Raw genomic sequence first — 22,465 nt, 5'->3', positions numbered from 1 at the left:
CCTTCATTGCTTGAAGGTTCAATGCATTCTCTAGCTGTTGGTTTTTATAGCCAGCTTACAAAGCTCTTTGTTCTGCTTGAGAGTCATGTCCCACAAGGAAATGCAAAATCCCCAAAGTCCCTCCTGTTTCCTTTGAGGCTAAAATAGTACCAAGGTAGGTGATCAGTGCCCAATGTAGTTGACAAATAGGCGTCTGAGTCTATGACCAAATCGGGGGCTGGCGACAGTAATTACAGTCAGGACAAAACTGGGTTACCAGAATTCAATGCTGTACAGAAGTGCAAGAAAGCATTAATGACACTCTCAAGGGCAAGAAACAATAGGAGATAGTAGGGTGAAAATAGGTGTAACATGCAACTGCTATGATGCAGCAAGACCACCTTTAAACCTTATGTAATCCACAAAAGGAGGGAAAGAGAGATAAGTATACCTTATGTAATCCCCCTACACCTATAAGTACTCCCTGTCTCCGCGGCTGCAGCCTTCAATCGCCCTGCTGCCTAGCCTCCAGAGTCCAGATTTGCCCTCCTTGCTTAGAATCCACTCTGCCTCATGGCAGATTTCTTTCAGTTTCCTCTCTTCTTGTTTTCTCATGGCTTAGCATTTTTCTCTCTCCTCCTCCAATTCCAGCGTTTTGGCATCAGAGCAAGGCTGTGATTCAACCATTGCTTGAACTGTGGCAGTTCTGGAGGATGTCAAAGGACAAGTGTTCAGCTGTGGAGCTATTTGGAGCTGCTATGTGGATTACATTTGCTGTTGCTGAAGGTATTACTGCCTTCTCTACGGCTGGAGGTGGAGCCAACACTGAAGGGGCTGCTGCTTCTCTAAGGAAGGCTCTTGCGATGCTAGAATGAGGGAGGACTACATGTATTTATAGGTAGATTAGGTGTGAAGATTGTCCATGTATTAGCGTGGCAAGAATCAGGCTCAGATGTCTTGAGGACTAAACGGAAAACTTATTGTGGGTGCTGCTATCGGGACTAGAGAAAGTGATAAGGAGAGGTTGCAACTGCTCACGGAAGCAGGCGTTAATGTGGTTGTTTTAGACAGCTCACGTTTGTGATATTGGCCATTGAAAACCTAAGTAGAGGGTTTCCAATACATGCTTAATGCCACAGGGGAACACCGGCTGTCTCAAAAAGTTTGTTGCAAATTGCAAATAGCTCAGTAGATTGTTTCCAATACAGGCTTAATGCTAGAGGGGAACATTGGCTGTCTCCAAAGTTTGTTGCAAGTTGCAAAGTTGAGTGCTCGCCTATCCTTAAAAAGCAATCCGCTTGACCCTGAGATCTTGTTGTATCTCCTGAGCTAAGTATAATAGCCAGCAACATATTCGATCATGGCAAGCTTGTGGGGCGATGATCACGCTTTGCTAAAGGCCTTCGTGGGGTCCAGTATGAAAAGGCCCTGCAGCTTGAATCAGAACAATCCCATTAGTTGTTTGTCTGCAGGTATTTAGATGTGGAAGCATTTGGTAATCCTGTAAATCTAATTTTTCTGAAAACATAGTGCTTATAGAACATAAGTAGCAGGTCTTTGACAGCAGAATTCATCAAAGGAAATGTAATGATAACCATCAGGGCAGGCAGCCTTCACCAGCCATGCATCTGGACTGCCTTGGATTGGAATTAGCTATTCCGCAGGACATAGTTAGGAACCGATGCTCCAGTAGCAGGCTAGAGCCTTCACCAGCGATGCATCTGGAGTGCTTCGGATTTGAATTAGCTGACAAGAGGCCATATGAGTTACTGCCATCAGTCGCATTGTCCTATTGCACAGCCCATGAATATCCCCTGCACCTTGGACTGTTGCAAGGATTTAAAAAGATAGGATACCCATACTGAGAACAAATGCTTGTGCCAGCTAGGAAAGATTACTGTCCCTTCAGTTTCTCATGTTGCCATATCTATACACCCATTGTTGGGCGCTGATGACGTCAGTGGGGATGTCATAGTAGCTAGTCCCTGCTATGCATGATGGAGTTTATGGTTTTCAATCTTATGAGTGACTATCGTGAGATTGAAACTGCACTATGTTGTGTTTTTAGAGGATGAGTTTGGGAATGTTCCTGGATTCATCTAGGTATATGCTTCTGCCATATTAGCGGACATGCAAATTTCACCTTGTGAAGTTTTAGTCCAAGTTGCGGCTTGCTGGTATTGCGATAATTCTTTCTATCTTAAATGGTGTGTTGCCCTATCAGCTAGATTTAGATTTAGATGCTTGTTTGGGAGAGACTTTAGAATTCACAAGCAGTTGTTGTAGCTTGAAGGAAGAGATTTGGACTACTTTTTGATTAGCCTTCTCCTTTAGTGCTAGCCTTCGTCATGGTTGAGTTTGCCCTTCACCTCCGGAGTGCTGATAGAAACTCAGTACGAAGACTTTGTATAAATGGATGCTCAAGTATGTGTGGGTGTGTGGATTTGTATGTGTGAGAGCATGCTTTTATACTATGGTCTACACCCACTGCTAGGCGCTGATGACGTCAGTGGGGATGTCATAGTAGCTAGTCCCTGCGATGCGTGATGGAGTTTATGGTTTTCAATCTTATGAGTGACTATCGTGAGATTGAAACTGCACTATGTTGTGTTTTTAGAGGATGAGTTTGGGAATGTTCCTGGATTCATCTAGGTATATTGCCATATCTGTACAGTCCTTCTCTTTAGATCGACTTTAAAACAAGCAACAAGGAAAAAAATAATTTTTTATTTTTTTAGCTTTTTCGTTCATCAATCATGGCTGTTGATTGATCGCTTTATGAGGTTATCACCATTTTGAATTACGTGATTTTGGAGTGATTGTCACCATTTTGGAGCTAAGGAATTTTCGGTAAGTGATATTCCTTCGTTTAATGAATCTTCACATTCATAATGTTTCAATCCGAGCCAACTATTTAAAAGGTCTTTTAATGAATTTCAAACAATTTAGTCCACAATGACGGACTAGTGCCTAGAAGTGTTTTTTCCTTTTCCTGTACGTGAGAATTCACCTGACTCTCGGTCATGGTACAAGGAGAAGTTGCTGTCAAATCATCTAACGACTAACATTAGAGCCATCTCCATGTATACTTGATCTTGCTTGCTAGATGTCAACATCGGGTATCTATTCACATCGTCTACTCTCCCTGGTTGCCCATCTGTGACTGTGTCACCCCCTTTATGGAGGTGGACTTTTCCATTCATGATTAAGAATTTTTTCCCTGCCGTCGAAGGCTTTAAGCCTTGCCACATACTTGCTCTATGGATGAATTTTGGATTGTCTGATTCAATTGATGGGGAAGTCGCTGTAGTCTTTAGCACAGTCTTTCGGAAGGGAGGTTGTCACCGCAAATTTTCCTATGAACCAATGGAAATGTTTTTGCAGGAATCAAATATGACTGGCAACAATCAGACTGTTGAACTCCTTCCTTGCCTGAATCGTGTGGGAGAATATCTACTGTTTCTGCAGTCGAGGAGTAAAATTGATGACTAAGCAAGTTAGCGGGGTGCAGACCTTGAAGTGGAGAATACAAATCTTGCAATGTCACTGTGGACTGCAGGCTTGAACAACCTCCACTATGAAGGTCTTCTTGCAAGGGATCTCAATTGTATGGATGCCCCACCTTTATTGATGAGGACTAAGGCATAGAAACAAACTGGCCAGAATCTTTACAGTCCATTCCTGCTGGATTCATGTTTGTACTACATATTCCAATAGATGTTTTTGGGGAGTTAGCATTTGGAGGTTTTGAACTGAATGGTTCAATGGAATCTGCTGGAACAGGAGTGTGTGAAGAAGAAGAGTAATAAGCCCTCAATTGCAGTGCTAGGACCACCAGTCCCAGGCAACTAATGGCAGAAGTGGTGTATGCCTTGGCACAAGCAGGGATAAGATGAGGATGTAGACAGGCAACCGTGACATCCCTCACATCTTTGAACCTCCATACCCCTTAATAATGCCTTATTAATGGCTAAGGGTGGGATACTAAGCAGAGATCCTAATTTTGACGTGAACCCTTGAATGGGAGTTGGAGAGGGGATTGCACTCGTGAAGCTCTGGCTTTCATGATTTAGGTTTCCGCCCACCTCTCCCTTCTCCTTTCTCTAACCCTACCTTCAGTAGTACTATGATTGTAAGACATCAGCTTTTACGCATGGCTTTTTTGAAAGATGGGAGTATCTAACTCCAAAAGACCATTTCGGAATTGCTTGGAGTTCGGCACAGACATCGACAAGGAGCTGAGCCAACACACTATTCAAGGCCTTCAATTCGAGTAGCCAGTCCATAGTGGAGACGGCAGAGGGGTTGGAAGCAGTGGATCCGAACCAGGTACTAGAGTATCTTCTTTCATTTTCTCTTGCGAGATTTTCTAGCATTGCAAGCCTTTTCCAGGTGCTCTGACTCCTCATCTTGAGCTGAATGCATCGCTACTTATTTATCTCGATAGCTTTTTTGCTGGTCGCCCTTACTTTGTGGTTTCACGAGAGCGTAGTAAGGGTTGATACGCATGTATACTTTGTGTATCTACTACCAATGGGGGGTTGCGAGATCTGATTGGCTTCAATCATTCTGGAACTGCTTTATTGTGGGAATGCAGATTTTCTCAAAGGAATCTCTTGTTCAAATTCCTTTACAAATAGGTTGAGGACTAATCAGAACTTGAGCCTCATAATAGGCTATGGCGTTAGATGACCAAATTTTTTTTAGCTTAGATAATAGAGCCTCGGTCACAAGGTTTTGAAACAAACTGATATATTCTTGCATTGGACAACAAAATTGAACCAAGTTCAATTGGCATGCCCTGTAGTTTTTCTGCCAGGAGAGGATGTTCTCTCCAGTACGTCGGTACAGGGCACTAGTGGGGGTTTTGTTGCTGGAAATGTCTCACATGCATGCACAAGCGACATGCGGATCAGGCGACATGTGGAATGGTGCATGTGAGAGTTATCTTGCAAAAGGGAACTCAAAAAATAAAGCCCCAAAAACAATTTTCTCTTCAGTTGGAGTCCTTCACTAAGACCTGCAAATGGCAGGCCAAAAATCGGTTTACATAACATTTTATATAACCATGCAAAACTGGAGCATTTTCTCTTCAGGATGGCATCACTAGTGGTTGACAGCTCAACACGAGTCTTTTCTCGTCTTCGAGGATGGAAGATTTCTTTCATATCTTGGACTTAGCTATAGAATCTCTCATATTTAGTCAAATACTCGGATTCCTTTTGGGTGCCCTTTTATTCCTAATGTTTTGAAAATGGGAAGCTTTCTTTAATCGATTGGGATGCCAGTGCTAGTGATTCCTAGGGAACTCATCACCTGAGCTTTTGTTTTTGTGGGTTTTGGTTTGGTGAGTTTGCTTCTTGGAAGTGCGGCAGATCTTGTTGTTAAGCAGGAGACTATGTTAGTAAAAGCCCTCTCTAGCAAAAAATATTCTGAAGGCATAAGAGGTTTTCAACAAATATATAGAATCTACTGAAAAGTGGTCATAGTTGGGGCAATAGCATTATAGCCCTAGTAAGGGGTTCTATGTGGTTGGGAGGATTTCCTCCCCGGGCATTTTTAAGAGGATGTGGTACATTATGTATTTTTTATTTGCTGAGTCTAGATGTGGTATAATCTGTATTTTCTAGCCAATGAAGCTGTTATACACAAAGGCTTCATGGACCCTGTATTATACAAGAAGGCCTCATTTGCTGAGTCTAGCCTGAAACTATCATACACGAAGGCTTCATGGGTGCTACTCAATTATCCGATTTGTACTCTCAAACTGTATTCAACCTGCGTCCTGGTATCTATTGATGCCTATGGTATGACAACAATAGAGGTAGCAATATTTGCTGCACTATCTGTGCTGCATAACCATGCACATATCACAAATGAAAGATAAGTCTTGTATTCATCATTTGGCCTAAGATCCTACTTGGATGAAAATCACAACCCACATCTTGGTGCACTTTATAGAATTGAATGACATATATTGTAAACATGAGACTCACTAAGCTAACATTTTGCTATATGCCAATGTTGAGACACAACTCAACAAAGCATTCACGAATACTTAAATTAATTTGTATAGTCTGTTTCTAGTGAAGAGTGATTGATGGTAGGTATGTTAAGTGAAGTTAGCTTGACTTGGGCATCTCTTTAATTAATGAATGAATTTTGTTTATGTTTGTGAAATGGATTCAATCTTTTGCGTTTTTTATAAAATTTTGTTGTCATAATCGAAGCATTTGTCTAGGTTTGCTAGCCATTGATTATATGTCTTAAAATGTAATCCCTTTTTAAATCGGTGGGGTAATTAAAGAATTGATGCTCGTATTCTTTCCTAATTCCTCTAGTCCGGTAAGGATTTGCTCATCATTAACACACGACCTTATGAAGATTTGGGCACTAATCTATGTTCATGGATTAGTCAACTTACTCGATGACCTCCTGATTCTGCATGGCTTCCACGATGGTATGATCCTTTGTTCATCATCCCTGAGCTCATGATCATCTTCTTCCAAGTGGTCCTTCTATATATATATTTATATATATATAAAATATATACATACACACATATATATATATAATATGTATATATTATAAATATTATATTATATATTATATATGTATACATATATATATATGTGTGTGTGTGTGTGTGTATATTATATGTAAATATATATATGTGTATGCACACATATATATATGTACATAAACATATATATATATATACACACTTTTTTTTTTTTTGGTAAAATCCATTGTATTTATATGCTCATAAATTTACAATATGGGAAGTCTCCCACACACTAGCAAAGAACTCCGAAAGAGAGCCCGATAGAAGAACTCAAAAACAAGTATAATATATATATATATGTGTGTGTGTGTGTGTGTGTGTGTGTATATATATATATATATATATATATATACACACACACACACACACACACACACACACACACATATATATATATATTATATGTACATATATACATATACATACATATATATATATATATATATATATATATACATACATACATACATACATACATACATACATAATTTATATAGCTATATTCGGTTTTACCTAGAAGTATAGTAAGAGATACTGAAACAAAATGCATAGATTGATTCTCTTTTGTATTGCTCGATTATTGAATTATTGGTGAAAATCTTTTAATTAATACTTTTTCTGTTAGTATTTTCATTTTTATATGCTTGGCATGATAAATATTGACTAACATGAAGTTTTTCATCCCTTATCGTAAATACACATATATATACATTTGTTTGTGTGTGTGTGTGTGTGAGAGAGAGAGAGAGAGAGAGAGAGAGAGAGAGAGAATTTATATATTATATATTATTTTATGGAGTGCTTTAACTTACTCTTGAGTTTCAGCTTTTGGAATGTGGTGCTAGAAGGTGTTTTCTTAGCTTTACGTAGAGTTAGTTAGTTAGAGAGAGAGAGAGAGAGAGAGAGAGAGAGATATGTGGGTAAGTATGGTAATTATGTTCTATCAGTTAAGTCAATGGAATGACAAGTCATTTGACTATTCTCCATTTGCATGTTAATGCTTTGCACACAAGCCGCCTCCTTTAGTTCACGATCGTGATTGTGGACAGTTATGGGGACGTGTTTGGTTCCCAAGGGTCGTGCCATCCTATGTAGATGACAGTGTTGAGGTGTTCCGTCTCGAGGTGTTGTATTGGTGAGTTCTTTCTTGAGGAAAGGTGGGCTTCTATGCTCGGGGGGGGGTCACCTGTGGAAATGTAAGTATACCATGAGAGTTCAAAATGAGGAGTATTTCTTTCTTCAAACTTACAGGAATTTATAGTAGGGGTAAATTTTTATATTGTTTTGAAATTAACAGTAGATAGGGTGCATTTATTCCCAAAATTCCATAAGTTAAAAAAAAAAAAGTATCTCATCTGGGATGAAGTGTAAGAGCACTCATAATTTCTTCATGGATAGCTCAAAGTTTTAACATGCTGACTAACCCCAAATCGCTTCACCCTGCATTGTGTATGAGTGGCTATTGTCTCTGTGCCAACATGGACTTAGGTAGTACAAAATGTGTGTGTAGAGTAGCGGCAAAGCTCCACTTGTACTTATATAAGGCTAGGAATAATCTCTCTTAGAAATCCTCAACATGCAAGTTCTACTTGCGATTCCTACATGCGAGTTCTACATGCAAGTACTACATGCATGTTCTACTTGCAACTTCTACTTGCAACTCCTACATGCAAGTCCTACATGCGCTTCCTACATGAATGTTCTACTTGCAACTTCTACATGCAACTCCTACATGCAAGTCCTACTTGCGAGTTCTACATGCAACTCCTACATGCAACTTGCAACTCTTACATGCAACTTCTATATGCAAGTTCTACATGTAGAGAGAGAATGTCTTACAATTCCCACATGCAGAGAGAGAAGCTCTCCAACTTGTATAAATACCCCATAATGGAATGAAGCCCACACTCTTTGGGACATTGTGTTGAGTTCTACTTTGGTATTCCAAGCAATTGTCTCAAGTCTCCATGCTTCCTTGCACTCCACGTCCAAAAGCATGTCCTAATCTTGCAACTCCTCCTCCCTTTAACCTTGCAACCCATCCTCTTCCTCTCCTCCCTTCTCCTCCCCCTCCTTCCTCCTTCTCCTCTCTTCTTCTCCTCCTCCTCCTCCTCCCTTGTCCTCCTCCTCCCTCCTCTCTCTTCTTTTCCCCATGCTCTTACATCTTCTTCCTCTCCCACTCTTATGCTCTCCCTAAACCCTTAGTTCCTCAATCCTTACCCCTCCATGATCTACGAGGGAGACGAGTTCTCCACCATGTACTCTACCCTGAACCTTGGATCCTCCTTCTAACCCTGGAACCTCTTCTAAACTCTCGAACCTCTCTCTAAACCTTGGAATCTCCTTCTAATCCTTAAATCTTCTTCTAAACCTTGAAACCTCCTTCTAAGCCTTGGAACCTCCTTTTAAACTCTGGAACCTCCTTCTAAACCTTGGAACTCCTTCTAAACCTTGGAACCTCCTTCTAACCCTTAAACTCCTCCTAAAGCCTGCAACCCCCAATGAAAGCGAAAGCCTTCATTACCTCAATCATGATGATGCACATTCCTTTCACACATGCATACACTATGTTTGCTTACCACACTTAAGCCTACGTCTCACTGGAATACGACTCAAGGTCCTAAGCTACACGTATACTACAAATGACAACCCCGATATATCTGTAGGTGACAAAAAGCCTCGGAACCCTGCATATTGAGAATACCCTGCTCTTCCTGCGGAAGCCATGGGAAAGAGCTAACATTTGGTGTCGCTGTCAGGGAGACTAGCATCTCAAGTAACGAGTAAACATACGTGGGTATGTGTAAAAAACAAACTACTTCGAACTTTCACGAACATATCACTGAAGAGCTAGGAGAGCAAAAATTTTTCCAACTCTAGTAAAAAAGATTAAAAAAAAAATCCGCCAACTCTTCGTTAGCGGTTTAGGAAAATGCATGTTTTTTGGAGAAACAACACCTTAAGGAATAAATCAGACCATGTGATGGTTGTCAGAGTGTAGAGCCAAAAATTTTGAACATTTCTCCTTTTTACGAAAGCGCATTCTGACACAACCACCAAAAGTTATGGGCAATCAATGATTAAAGGTTCTAAATGCCATAACCCAAAAGAAAATTGAAACCACCTTCCTAGTCAAACGTGGACAAATTCAAAGCTGCACATGTATTTGACTACTCAAACGTGGACAAATTCAAAGGTGCACATGTGTTTGAGTAAATCCACAGCCCCCCCCCTTCCCTATAAAAGTGCACCCATCTAGGATCTCATTCTTTTTCTTTCACATCTTGCCTCCATCCTCTTCCCCATTCCAAGCCCTACGCAAGACACTCCTCCCTCTCCATCGACCACCACCCTACTTCCATCCTCACACAGTGAGTTACTTCGAGCCCATCTCGCAGCGATAACCTAGCCATCGTCCATTCGTCCTCAACAATCCCGTTACATCGAGAAAGACTTGGAGAGCGTTTAGGTGACCATCTCTTCCTCCCTTTGGATTTCTGTCAAAGTTTTACGTCTGTTAAGTTTTTTCCCCCCTCCCCATCCAACACCACCCCCCTTTCCCCCCCCCTCCTCCATCTCCACCCCCCCTTCCATCTCCACCACCCCTCCCCCCCCCCCTTTTTTTCCACCCCTCGCCCTCCACCCCCCTCCCTCCCCCTTCCATCTCCACCCCCCCCCCCCCCCCTTCCATCTCCACCCCCCTTCCCTCTTCCCTCTCTCTCTATGGCCCCTCTCTCTTCTCTTCTCTCTCTCTCTCTTTCTTCCCCCTCTCTCTCTCTTTCCCTCCCCCTCCCTCTTCTCTCTCTCTCTCTCTCTCTCTTTCCCTCCCCCTTCCTCTTCTCTCTCTCTCTCTCTCTCTCTCTCTTTCCCCCCCCTCTCTCTCTTTCTCTCCCCCCCCCTCTCTCTCTCTCTCTCTTTGCCCCCTCTCTCTCTTTCCAATCCCCCCCTCGTCGTCGGCTCCTCTCCCTAAATTAACCTAAGGGCTTATAGCCCTTACTAAACAAAGGGCTTCAGCCCTTGCAACCTTGTAAGGCAGCCCGACGACCGCAAAACCCGCGCAGCGCCCGCTAACGACGATGCAGCTCGCCCTCTGCCAAAGTTCAGCGACAATGCTCGCCTCTCCTCGCCACCGCCCGCTGACTTGCCTTGCCATCGCCTTTCATCCCCTCCCTTCTGCGTCTTCCTCCCTCCCAGGCACCTCTTCTACAAAAACCCCCCCCTCCTTCGACGATCCCCCTCCTCCCTCCCCTCTTAGATGACGCCGCCCGACGCCACCCCCCTCCCTCCCTCTTTTTAATTTTTTTAAATTATTAAAAAAAAACCTAACTAACCTTAGTCCTGACTAACCCTAAACTACCTTAGGTTAGGTTAGTAGCTTAGGTTAGGTTAGTGTTGCTAGTGGTTAGGTTTGATTTACTCTAATCAGGTTAGTATACTAACCACTGTTAGTTAGTTATAGATTTAGGTTAGGTTAAGTCTAGCCTAACTATTGTTAGGATAGGTTAGCTGTTGTTAGGTTAGTTGGAACTTGTTAGGTTAGTTAGTTCAACTAGCTCTAGTTAGATAGATCCACAGTTTGTTTAGGTTCAATTAGGTTACACTAATTATTAATCATAGTAACTGCCCATTTACAGTAAGTTGGGCTAATTGGCTAACTGGAATTAATCTGGTTCAAACCACTCAATTGGACTTAAAGACTACTCACACCAAACCATAAGACCAAGGCCACCCCCCACCCCCACCCCACAACAAAGGTCCATTTTCCCCCTTCTTTGACCCCTTGTAACTCATTCGTTTGGGACCCAAACTAGACCCCATTTGAACCACAATTTCACAACTAGAAACACACACTATGGGGCATTTTTCCATCCCATTTCACACCATTTTGGCATCCCTAGCACTCGCTCATTGGCGCCCCTGTGGGGGCCTCATTTCGCACTAATTCGCTTATATCTTTACGCCATGACCTCCGATTGATGATCCGTTTGCATCAGCGCATGTCCCTACACACGTGGGACAATCTTAGGCACATTATTAACATGATGGTCCCTACAACACTAACACCACTCTAACCCTCCAAACAAAACTACATCAACACCTGCACTTGTGGCAGAAACACCCTTTGCAACTCTCGCCCAATCTGCATGCAGTTATGCTCCGGCCAATGCCTCTAACCAGGGATGTTTTTATCGAAGCTATGCTTATATATTAATATAAAATCTTGGCGAAAGTTTATCAAGATAGTTTTTTTAGTTTCACAATATTTGTATAATAGATTACACTTTTATATATTTTCTTTTGAATTTAAAAGAAAAAGTTGTAAATTATGGCGAAACTTTAACATTTTTCTCATAAAAGTTTCAAATCTTGGCGAATTTTTCAAACCTTTATTTTTATCAAGGCATACAAACTTTCGACACCAATATAAAAGTTTTGCTTCTTAACGAAACTAATAGGAAAAAATCATCCATGCCTCTAACTCCAATGCTCGCCAAATCCGCATACAACTCCGCTGCAACCACCGCCTCCGGCAATCCTCTACCCTGATTTGCCCCAAGAAATTCAAGAAATCCCTTTAACTCCTCCATGCCACAACATGGCTGGACGTCGTCGCGACGATGATGGGGATATCGACCTCGATGCAGAGGCTAACAATTTCTTTAATCACAGAAATAATAACAATCAAGGCAGGCATCTCTTGGGAAAACTGAAACTTCCCAAATATAATGGTAGGGGAGATCTAGTCAGATTCCTCCAACATTTTGATGCCGCATGCCGAGCGCGTGGAGATCAATCCCATGAAACCAAGGTGCCTGGTTTCCCATGGCCTTAATAGATGAAGCGTTTGAATCGTACCTAGACCTTCTAGTGGAAGAGCGAGTCACATGGGGCCTGCTTTAAACAAAATTTAAAAGGCGCTTTCAAACGGAGAGGCTACAAGGTGATCCCCTCTCCAACTAAGCAAAGATCGAACAAGGCCGTTGAGAAGATGTACACATGTACCTGGGCAAGATGAAAAGATTAATCACCAAATGTGACCCATGCCCGATGCAAAGTACCTCATGGCCTGGTTCATTGTCGGACTAACGAAAAAAATCCGAAAGGATATGAAAAAGATTTCAGTTCCTTTGGAGAAGAATGTGAAGCTGAGCGTAGATGTAGCTGAGCTTCTGGAAGACCCTACTATGTACAGATGCATAGTAGGAAGTTTGATTTATATGACTATTACCAGGCCAGATTTAACCTATGGTGCTGGGTTGGTAAGTCAATTTATGCAAGCTCCAAGGAAACTGCATTTGGATGTGGCTAGACGCATACTGAGGTATGTGAAGTCCACATTGGAGTATGGACTATTTTATGAGACTGGGGTTCAGATACAGTTGCATGGATACACTCATGTTGATTGGGCTAGTAGTATTTCTGATAGACAATCTACTAGTGGATATGTGTTCTCTTTTGGGAGTGCTGCAGTCACTTGGAGCAACAAGAAACAGCCTACAGTTGCCTTGTCGAGCACAGAGGCTGAGTATAGGGGTTCAAAAATGGCTGCATGTGAGGTAGCTTGGTTGCGTAAGCTACTTTATGATATGCATCAGTCTACAGATGGACCAATTGTCATTTGTTGTGACAACATGAGCAGTATACACTTGGCAAATAACCCAGTCTATCATGCTAGAACAAAGCACAAAGGTGCATTATCACTATGTGTGGGAGAAGGTTCTAGTAGGTTTTATTGATCTAGTTTATGTCAGGACAAAGGATTAGGTAGCTGACATATTCACGAAGGCATTGGGCACAAAGAAGCTGCACAAGTTTAGAACTTGCTTGGTGTGCAGGAATTGGGATTGAGCTCGAGGGGGAGTGTTGAGATATCGAGCTCCACTCATCATATTTCAGGGTGACCGTTGTGCATTTATGTCACCGACTTGTTAGCTGCAGATGCGGTTAGTACATCGCCCATGAATAATAATTGGATGACAGCTATCTTTATGTACTCTAGTTAGTGGCTCAATTAGTATGCCACCTAGGTTAGCTGAGTTTGGTTTGAGACCCACATATAGGATTCACCTATTCCTTTTGTACTTAGAGAGTTCTTTTGGCTTTCACAACTAAGAAGAGGAAAACTGTATTCAACCTCCACCTTTGTGTGTATTCCCCCATTGTGTATGTGAGAAAGCTGCAAGTGAGACTCCTTACTTCTCCCCCACTCTCTTCACAAGCCATGCTCAAGAAATTCTAAACATGAGACAAGGTATTCTCTCTAGTCCCCATTGAAGTTATGAAACTTGATGCATATCTTCATTCCCTTGCTCCTCGGTGTGGGCTTGCTGGTGGAATTACAAGCGAGGTCTTTGGCTTTGTCATCTCCAAATTCTCTATCACCTTAGCCTCTATCCATGGTTGCTTTGCTATTATTGATTTGGTCTTCTTCCTTGTGATGGCGATAAGGATCCCCTCCCTTCTCCTTGCCAAAACTTGCCCAATTTCACTAGAGGTGTGGTTTCTCGACTCTTTTCGTCAATCCCTTCTTTCTCTTTTCATTCGGTGTTGAAGCTAGCAGATGGCATCAACTACTCACTGCCCATGATCAAGTATTGATCTTCTTTACCAATTGTTGAGGGTCATCTAGGCACCATAGTAAGAACAAACATAGAGTATGACTATGTTCTTGGTCAAAGGTCCTAGCACTAGTGGAGTAGTGTAGTGGAGGAAGTTACAACATTCATGGCATGTGGGGCATCTTGGAGAGTGTGCACACGTAACTTTTGGGGGGATCTTCTTGGGACTTGTATCCATCTTGTAGCTGCCTCTTCTGCCAGTAAGTAAGCAATGCAATAGTGCTTCCCCCTTCTCCTCCCTCTTCCATGTCTCAATGTTTTCTCTATGTTGTAGCAAGCTAAAACACCTTGGCAACCCTATAGTTGGTTTGATCATTCAGCACTTTAGAGAGGATACTAGTCTCTTGTTGAGAGATACAACATTTCAATGAATCACGAAAATGATGAATGATGCAATTCGTGTTGGAAGAGAAGACAACAGTGGTGGAAAGATCTTGAAGATAGTGCTCTACAGCCAAAGGAAGAATCCATCCAAGGGGAGAAAGAGATCTAGAGATTCGATTCAAAAAGGAAAAAGAATTGTGGTGAGAAATCCTATTCTTGAAGCACCGACATCTATGACAATCTGGTGAAAGAGGGCACATGACTCTCATGCTCGATTCTTGGGGAGGAGCTTGCTCCGCAAGGTTCGTACCTTCAAAAGGCTATGATACAAGGAGTAGATCGGCCAATTTTTGATGCAGTTGTTGAGATCTTAGAAGAAAGGATGCATGAATGAAGTGTCATCCCACCTATATGTGAATGAAAGACAGCAGACCATGAGGACTGTACTTGCAAATCTAAGATTCTAGCTTTGTATATGCCCTCCAGCCCATAGATTTTTTGGGTTTTTCACTCCCTCAGTGACCTCTCGGAGGTGAATGTGTCCCACGGTAGGGAAGACATGAGCAGCAAATAAAGCTTTGGCCATCCGCTCAATGCACAAGGAGATAGCCTGTGCAATAGCAAATGTGCGATATCACAAGGAGATAGCCTGTGTGAGCTGCAACTAAGAAGAAGATTCTAAGGTTTCATTCCTATGATCTATATAGCTCCTCCCCCATCATCATTTCAGTCATAAAGAGTATGTTGATGTTGAAATGCTCAAAGAAGAGAGCACAAGGTGTCTTCATGTGGAGGAGAAACATCTATTGTGTGAAACGTCATCGAATGCTTTGGGGAAGTTATGTCTTTCTGGTGCCCAACTTACTCAAAATGAATGCCATTATTCCCTTTTTTGCAACAAGCAATCACCGCTAGGCATCCTGTGAGAACCCATAAAAGAGGGGAAAAACTTTCTTGCTTGAGTCAAGTAAAAAACATTGGAACTCTAGCATTGGCCCTTTCGATAGGAAATAGTCATTAGAGAGGACAAGTACATCGAGCTGGTAGTAGCATGCCTTCTCCACAATTCTAGCAGGCCACTATAGGCCTTCGGGAAGGTCATGATTGTAGAATCCTGATGAGGCATGGAAGAAGGGATTCTAGTGGACTTTGAGTAGAGCGAGTGTGAGCTACTACACGAAAGGCTTTTCCTTGGTGGAGTAACTCAAGAAAATCTTGTGTAGTATGGGGAGGCTGATGGGCGATGGAGCAAGCAGGGGACTCTGTTGTCTCTATGCCAACATGGACTTAGGTAGAACAGAATGTGTGTGTAGAGTAGCGGCAAAGCTCCGCTTGTACTTGCATAAGGCTAGAAATAATCCCTCTTAGAAATCCAACTTGCATGTTCTACATGCAAGTTCTACATGCAACTCCTACATGCGAGTTCTACATGCAACTCCTACATGTGAGTTCTACACGCGAGTTCTACATGCAACTCCTACATGTGAGTTCTACATACAACTCCTACATGCAACTCCTACATGCGAGTTCTACATGCAACTCCTACATGCTAGTTCTACATGCAACTCCTACATGCAACTCCTACATGTGAGTTCTACAAGCAAGTTCTACATGTAACTCCTACACGCAACATGCAACTCCTACATGCAACATCTATATGCAAGTTCTACATCTATATGCAAGTTCTACATGTAGAGAGAGAATGTCTTACAATTCCTACATGCAGAGAGAGGAGTCTCCAACTTGTATAAATACCCCATAATGGAATGAAGCCCATATTCTTTGGGGCATTGTGTTGAGTTCTACTTTGGTATTCCAAGCAATCGTCTCAAGTGTCCATGCTTCTTTGCACTCCACATCCAAAAGCATGTCCTAACCTTGCAACTCCTCCTCCCCTCTCCTCCAACCTTGCAACCCATCCTCTTCCTCTCCTCCTTCCTCCTCCTCCTCCCTTCTCCTCCTCCCTCTTCCTCCACCTCCTCCTCCTCCTCCTCCCTCTTCCTTCTCGTTCTCCCTCCTCCTCCTCCTCCTCCTCCTCCTCCTCCTCCTCCCTCCTCTCTCTTCTTTCCCCCATGCTCTTACACCTTCTTCCTCTCCCATTGCTATGCTCCCCCTAAACCCTTAGTTCCTCAACCCTTAATCTCAATGATCTACAAGGGAGACGAGTTCTCCACCATGTACTCTACTCTAAAGCTTGGATCCTCCTTCTAACCTTAGAACTTCTTCTAAACCTTAGAACCTCCTTCCTTGGAACCTCCTTCTAAACCTTGGAACGTCCCTCTAACCCTTAAACTCCTCCTAAACCCTGCAACCCCCAATGAAGGCGAAAGCCTTCATTACCTCAACCAAGATGATACACGTTCCTTTTACACATGCATGCACTATGTTTGCTTACCACACTTAAGCCTACATCTCTCACCAGAATATGACTCGAGGTCCTAAGCTACACGTATACTACAAACGACAACCCTGATACATCTGTAGGTGACAAAAAGCCTCAGAACCCTGCATATTGAGAATACCTTGCTCTTCCCGTGGAAGCCATGGGAAAGAGCCAACATTTGGCGCCACTACCAGGGAGACTAGTGTCTTAAGTAACGAGTAAACATACGTGAGTATGTGTAAAAAACAAACTACTTCGAACTTTCATGAACATATCACTCAAGAGCTAAGAGAGCTAAAATTTTTCCAACTCAAGTTAAAAAATTTTTTTTTTTCCTAGCTGAAACTCTTCATTATCGGTTTAGGAAAATGCATGTTTTCTAGAAAAATAGCACATTAAGAAATAAATCAGACCATGTGATGGTTGTTAGAGTGTAGAGCTTGAAATTTTGAACCTTTTTTTTTTTACAGAAGCACATTCTGACACAACCACCAAAAGTTATGGGCAATTGATGATTAAAGGTTCTAAATGCCTAGTCAAACTTGGACAAATTCAAAGGTGCACATGTGTTTGACTAAATCCACAGCTCCCCCTCTTTCCCTATAAAAGAGCACCCTTCCCTCTCATACTTTTTCTTTCACATCTTGCCTCCATCCTCTTCTCCATTCTGAGCCCTATGCAAGACACTCCTCCCTGTCCATTGACCACCACCCTACTCCCATCCTCACAAGGTAAGTTACTTCGAGCCCATCTTGCAGCGATAGCCTAGCCATCCACCCACCCACCATCCATTGGTCCTCAACAATCCTGTTACATTGAGGAAGACTTGGAGAGCGTTCAGGTGACCATCTCTTCCTCCCTTTGGATTTCCGTCAAAGTTTTCTGTTTTTCATCAAAGTTTTTTGTCCATCAAGTTTTTTCTTTTTTCCCCCTCCCCCTCCTCCATCTCCCCCTCCACCCTCCACCCCTTCCATCTCCACCACCAACCCCCCTCCTCCATCTCCCCCTCCACCACCACCCCCTTTCCCCCCCCTCCTTCATCTCCACCTCCCCCCCTCCACCACTACCCTTTCCCCCCCCCCTCCTCCATTTCCACCACCCCCCCCCATCTCCATCTCCACCCGCACCCTTTCCCCCCCCTCCCTCTCCACCACCCCCTCCACCACTCCCCCACCCCCTTCCATCACCACCCCTTCCCCCCCCTCCTTCCATTCTTCCCCCCCCTCCTCCATCTCCCCCTCCACCACCCCCCCCCTCCCCCTTTACCACCCCCCATCCCCCCCCCCTTACCTCCCATCCCCCCCCCTCTCTCTTTCTCTCTCTCTCTCCCCCCCCCCCCCTCTCTCTCTCTCTCTCTCTCTCTCTCTCTCTCTCGCGCGCTCCCCCCTTCTCTCTCTCTCTCTCTCTACCCCCCCGCCGGTAGCTCCCACATCCCTCGACAAAACATCTCCTCTATCCCTCCTTGATCGTTGCGTACTCCTTTCTCCTCCTCATTGGTAAGATTTTCTCTCTTTCATTCTTACTCTCTCCCTCTCTCTCGTACTCTCTCTCACTCCCTCCCTCTCTGTATTTTCATCTCTCTCCTCTCTCTCTGTCTCTTTCTCTCATCTCCTCTCTCTCCCTCTCTTTCTCTATTCTCTCTCTCATGGGAGTATGCTTCTCTCTCTCACTCCCTCCCTCTCTAGATTTTCATCTCTCTCCACTCTCTCTCTCTCTCTCTCTTTCTCTCTCTCTCTCTCTCTCTCTCTCTCTCGTGTCCTCTCTCCCTCTCTTTCTCTATTCTCTCTCTCACTCTCTCACTTTCTAGATTTTCATCTCTTTCTCTCTCGTCTCCTCTCTCCCTCTCTTTCTCTATTTTCTCTCTCACGCTAGTACACTTCTCTCTCTCTCACTCCCTCCCTCTCTAGATTATCATATCTCTCTCTCTCTCTCTCTCTCTCTCTCTCTCTCTCTCTCTCTCTCTCTCTTTCCCTCCTTTTCATTTCCTCTTTCTCTCGCTCTCCCCTCTCCTCTTCGTTTCCTCTCGTCTTCATTTACTCTCTCTCTCTCTCTCTCTCCCCTCCTCTTCATTTCCTCTCTCTCTCTCTCTCTCTCTCTCCCCCGTCCTATCCGTTTCCTCTCTCTCTCTTACTCTTATGCTACTGCAGTAGCGGCACTCTCTCCCTACACCTCTCTCTCTCTCCCCTCCCTCTCCCTCTCTCTCTCTCTCTCTCTCTCTCTCTCTCTCTCTCTCTTTCTCTCTCTCTCTCTCCTAATAAGCAAGGGCCTTAGCCCTTACTGCTACGGGTAGTGATGCCCACTGGCAGGCGATGCTCACGCGTAGTGCCTGCTTGCCCCTGCCACCTCCTCCCCACAACCGCCACCTCCTCCTCGTGCCCACCCGTGCCCTTCACCATCCACTCCCTTTCGCCCTTAACCCCTTCCCCCTGCGCCCGTCCCCTGCTCTTCACTAGCCCCTTCCCTCTCCACCACCCCTTGGCTAGGTTAGTGTTGCTAGTGGTTAGGTTTGCATTAGGTTAGGTTTACATTAACTCTAATCTGATTAGTATACTAGCCAATGTTAGTTAGACATAGATATAGGTTAGGTTAAGTCTAACCGAACTGTTGTTAGGATAGGTTAGTTGTTGTTAGGTTAAGTGGAACTTGTTAGGTCAGTTAGTTCAACTAGCTATAGTTAGCTAGATCCACAGTTAATGTAATAGGCTAGTTAGACTAGCTAGAATTAACTTGGTTCAAACCCCTCAGTTGGACCTAAAGTCCAACCCCCACAAAAAGGTCCATTTTCCCCCTTCTTTAACCCCTCATAACTCATCCGTTTGGGACCCAAACTGGACCCCGTTTGAACAAAGATTTTACACACAGAACACCACGCTAGGAGGTATTTTTCCAGCCCATTTCACACCATTTTGGCATCCCTAGCACTCGCTCATTCGCCCTAAGCCTCGTTTCGCACAAATTCGTTCGTATCTTTACGCCGTGACTTCCGATTGACGATCCGTCTGCACCGATACATTTCCCTACACATGTAGGACAATATTAGGCACATTATTAACATGATGGTCCCTACACAAACTATCACCACTCTAACCCTCCCAATAAAACTACATCCACAGCCGCACTTGCAACAGAGACACCCTTTGCAAATCTCGCCCAATCTGTATGCAGCTAGGTTCCGACCACTGCCTCTGACTCCAATGCTTGCCAAATCTGCATACAAGTCAGCTGCAACCACCACCCCTGACAATCCTCTACCTCGAATTCGCCTTTAAGGTTCAATCACTCCCTTTAACTCCTCCATGCCACAACATGGCTGGACGCCATCGCGATAATGATGGGGATATCGACCTCGATGCAAAGGCTAACAATTTCTTTAATCGAAGAAATAATAACACTCCAGGCAGGCGCCCCTTGGGAACCCTTGGGAAAATTGGAACTTCCCAAATATAATGGTAGGGGAGATCCCAGCCCGATTCCTCCAGCATTTGGATGCCGCATGCCGAGCAGGTGGAGATCAATCCCATGAAACCAAGGTGGCTTGGTTTCCCATGGCCTTAACTGATGAAGTGTCTGAATGGTACCTAGACCTTCTAGTGGAAGAGTGGGCCACATGGAACCTGCTTCAAACAAAATTTAAAAGACGCTTTCAAACGAAGAGGCTACAAGATGATCCTGCTCTCCAACTAACATTGAACAAGGTTGTCGAGAAGATGTACGCACGTACCTGGGCAAGATGAAAAGATTAATCACCAAATGTGACCCATGCCCAGATGCAAAGTACCTCACGGCCTGGTTCATTTCATGACTAAGAAAGAAAATCCACCATATCTACGTCGTCGGTAGCCATGATGAAAACAGTTGCATTTTCAACATGTACAACAACTCGCTTCGACCTCAACAATACCAAGCGGCACCCATGCCAGTGTACAGGCAACCAGCACTTGCACAAGCACCCCCAACTCCAAGGCTAAATCCTATTCCTATTCGGACACAAGTCCCACAACTACTCAGGAATCCGAATCCACGACCATATCCAAGAGCACCAAATCCAGCTCCTCAAGTAGTTCCAATACATCAATTACAAGCCGAGGAAGTAGACTCGTCATTTGAGTATGAAACAGAGTACCCAGTGTACTATGTAGAAGGTGCAGAGGGTCTAATACCAATTTATGCAAATCAAGTACGTCCCAACACATATCAAGCACCAATCAAGTGCTACAGTTGTGGCAAAAATCACCGGATCACAAAGTACCCTCATCGTGGTAGCCCCACTTTCTTTCCAACCACTCTGCAGAGATTGTGGCATAGGACATGCCTGAATGGATTGTCCCATGAAAAATAAAGTCCCACACCAAACAAAGGTTAAGCTTGATGTCCAATCGGTATCATTGGGGTGGACCATCAAAGTCTGGGTTCGGCAAAATACAGTCATTCAAAGGGCTTTCTCACTGCCAACACACGGTGCCAAATACCCTACACGGCCTGTCGATGCAAAGCTTCTCAAAGTACACTCTCTCCTCACCAAGCGCACATTGTTCCATAGGGACGAAATATTGCTTCGTTCAATCCTTAACCATCACCTCAAGGAAGCAGCACAATTCCTATCCACAATCCTGGGGGTTAAGTGCAACAAGAGTCGATCCCTTCCACTTTGCACATTTGTTTTGCTGAGTAGGAAGCTAAAACAAGATGGGGTCCAACACTTAGTCATCTTCTTTACAAAGAAACTAGATGGTTCATCATGCCAAAAATGTAAAATTCTACACTTATTGGCTATAATCATCAAAAAAGAACTACAAGAAAGAGAAATGACTTTGCCCCAGTCACCAAAACCAATTGAGGAGTTGGACATACCCTTCTCACTAGTATGGGAGCTGTCACCAACTTCTTCTACTATCACATTGATAAGTGCATATGCCTTAGAAGAAATACCTATTTTGGAGGTCGGGATTGAGGAATTGCCCCGTGAGATGCTACAGCTCAGTGCACAATTGCAACCAATATATCTCCAACAACAGCAGTAACCAGAGCTCGAGGCAAGATCAACACTAGAACCTGAGGAAAGATCGGCACCAGAGCCTGAGGCTACATCATCACTAGAACCACCCATTGACACCATGACAGTTAATGAGCCACAAGGCGAGCTAGTGCCAGATCAACAGTATGACTATTGTACACAAGGGACTGAAATACCATTGGAAAAACCTCCCACAAGTACTACAAAATCTTTGGGATGGCTACATGGGCACCACTTGTATCAGCAGTATCGCCAGTCCTCATCATCCTATGTCATTCTCCAACATCAAGCTAGCCAAATGATATAAATGTCAAAACTATTCAGTAGCTTGGCCAAATAAGAATATGCAAGAGAATTGGATACACAGACTACAATAGAAATTGAAGACCAATTCCAGGCAATTGCCATAGAGGTCAAGGTACTTTGGGCATAGATAGATGAGAAGGAGGTAAAAAAAGTGCGCATGAACCAAGCTCTCCAAGCTCAAGAGAAGGTAGTGAGGGATGTGACCTCCAACCTCCACCAAAGTCAAACACAGCTGATGTTAACAGTACAAGCAATGGCAATCCTATAGACCTACT

Source organism: Dipteris shenzhenensis, chromosome 25 (genome assembly GCF_047967505.1).
Source record: "Dipteris shenzhenensis isolate YYH24624 ecotype China chromosome 25, Dip_SZ_1.0, whole genome shotgun sequence".
Taxonomy (NCBI): Eukaryota; Viridiplantae; Streptophyta; class Polypodiopsida; order Gleicheniales; family Dipteridaceae; genus Dipteris; species Dipteris shenzhenensis.
Note: the sequence above shows the minus strand (reverse complement) of the source record.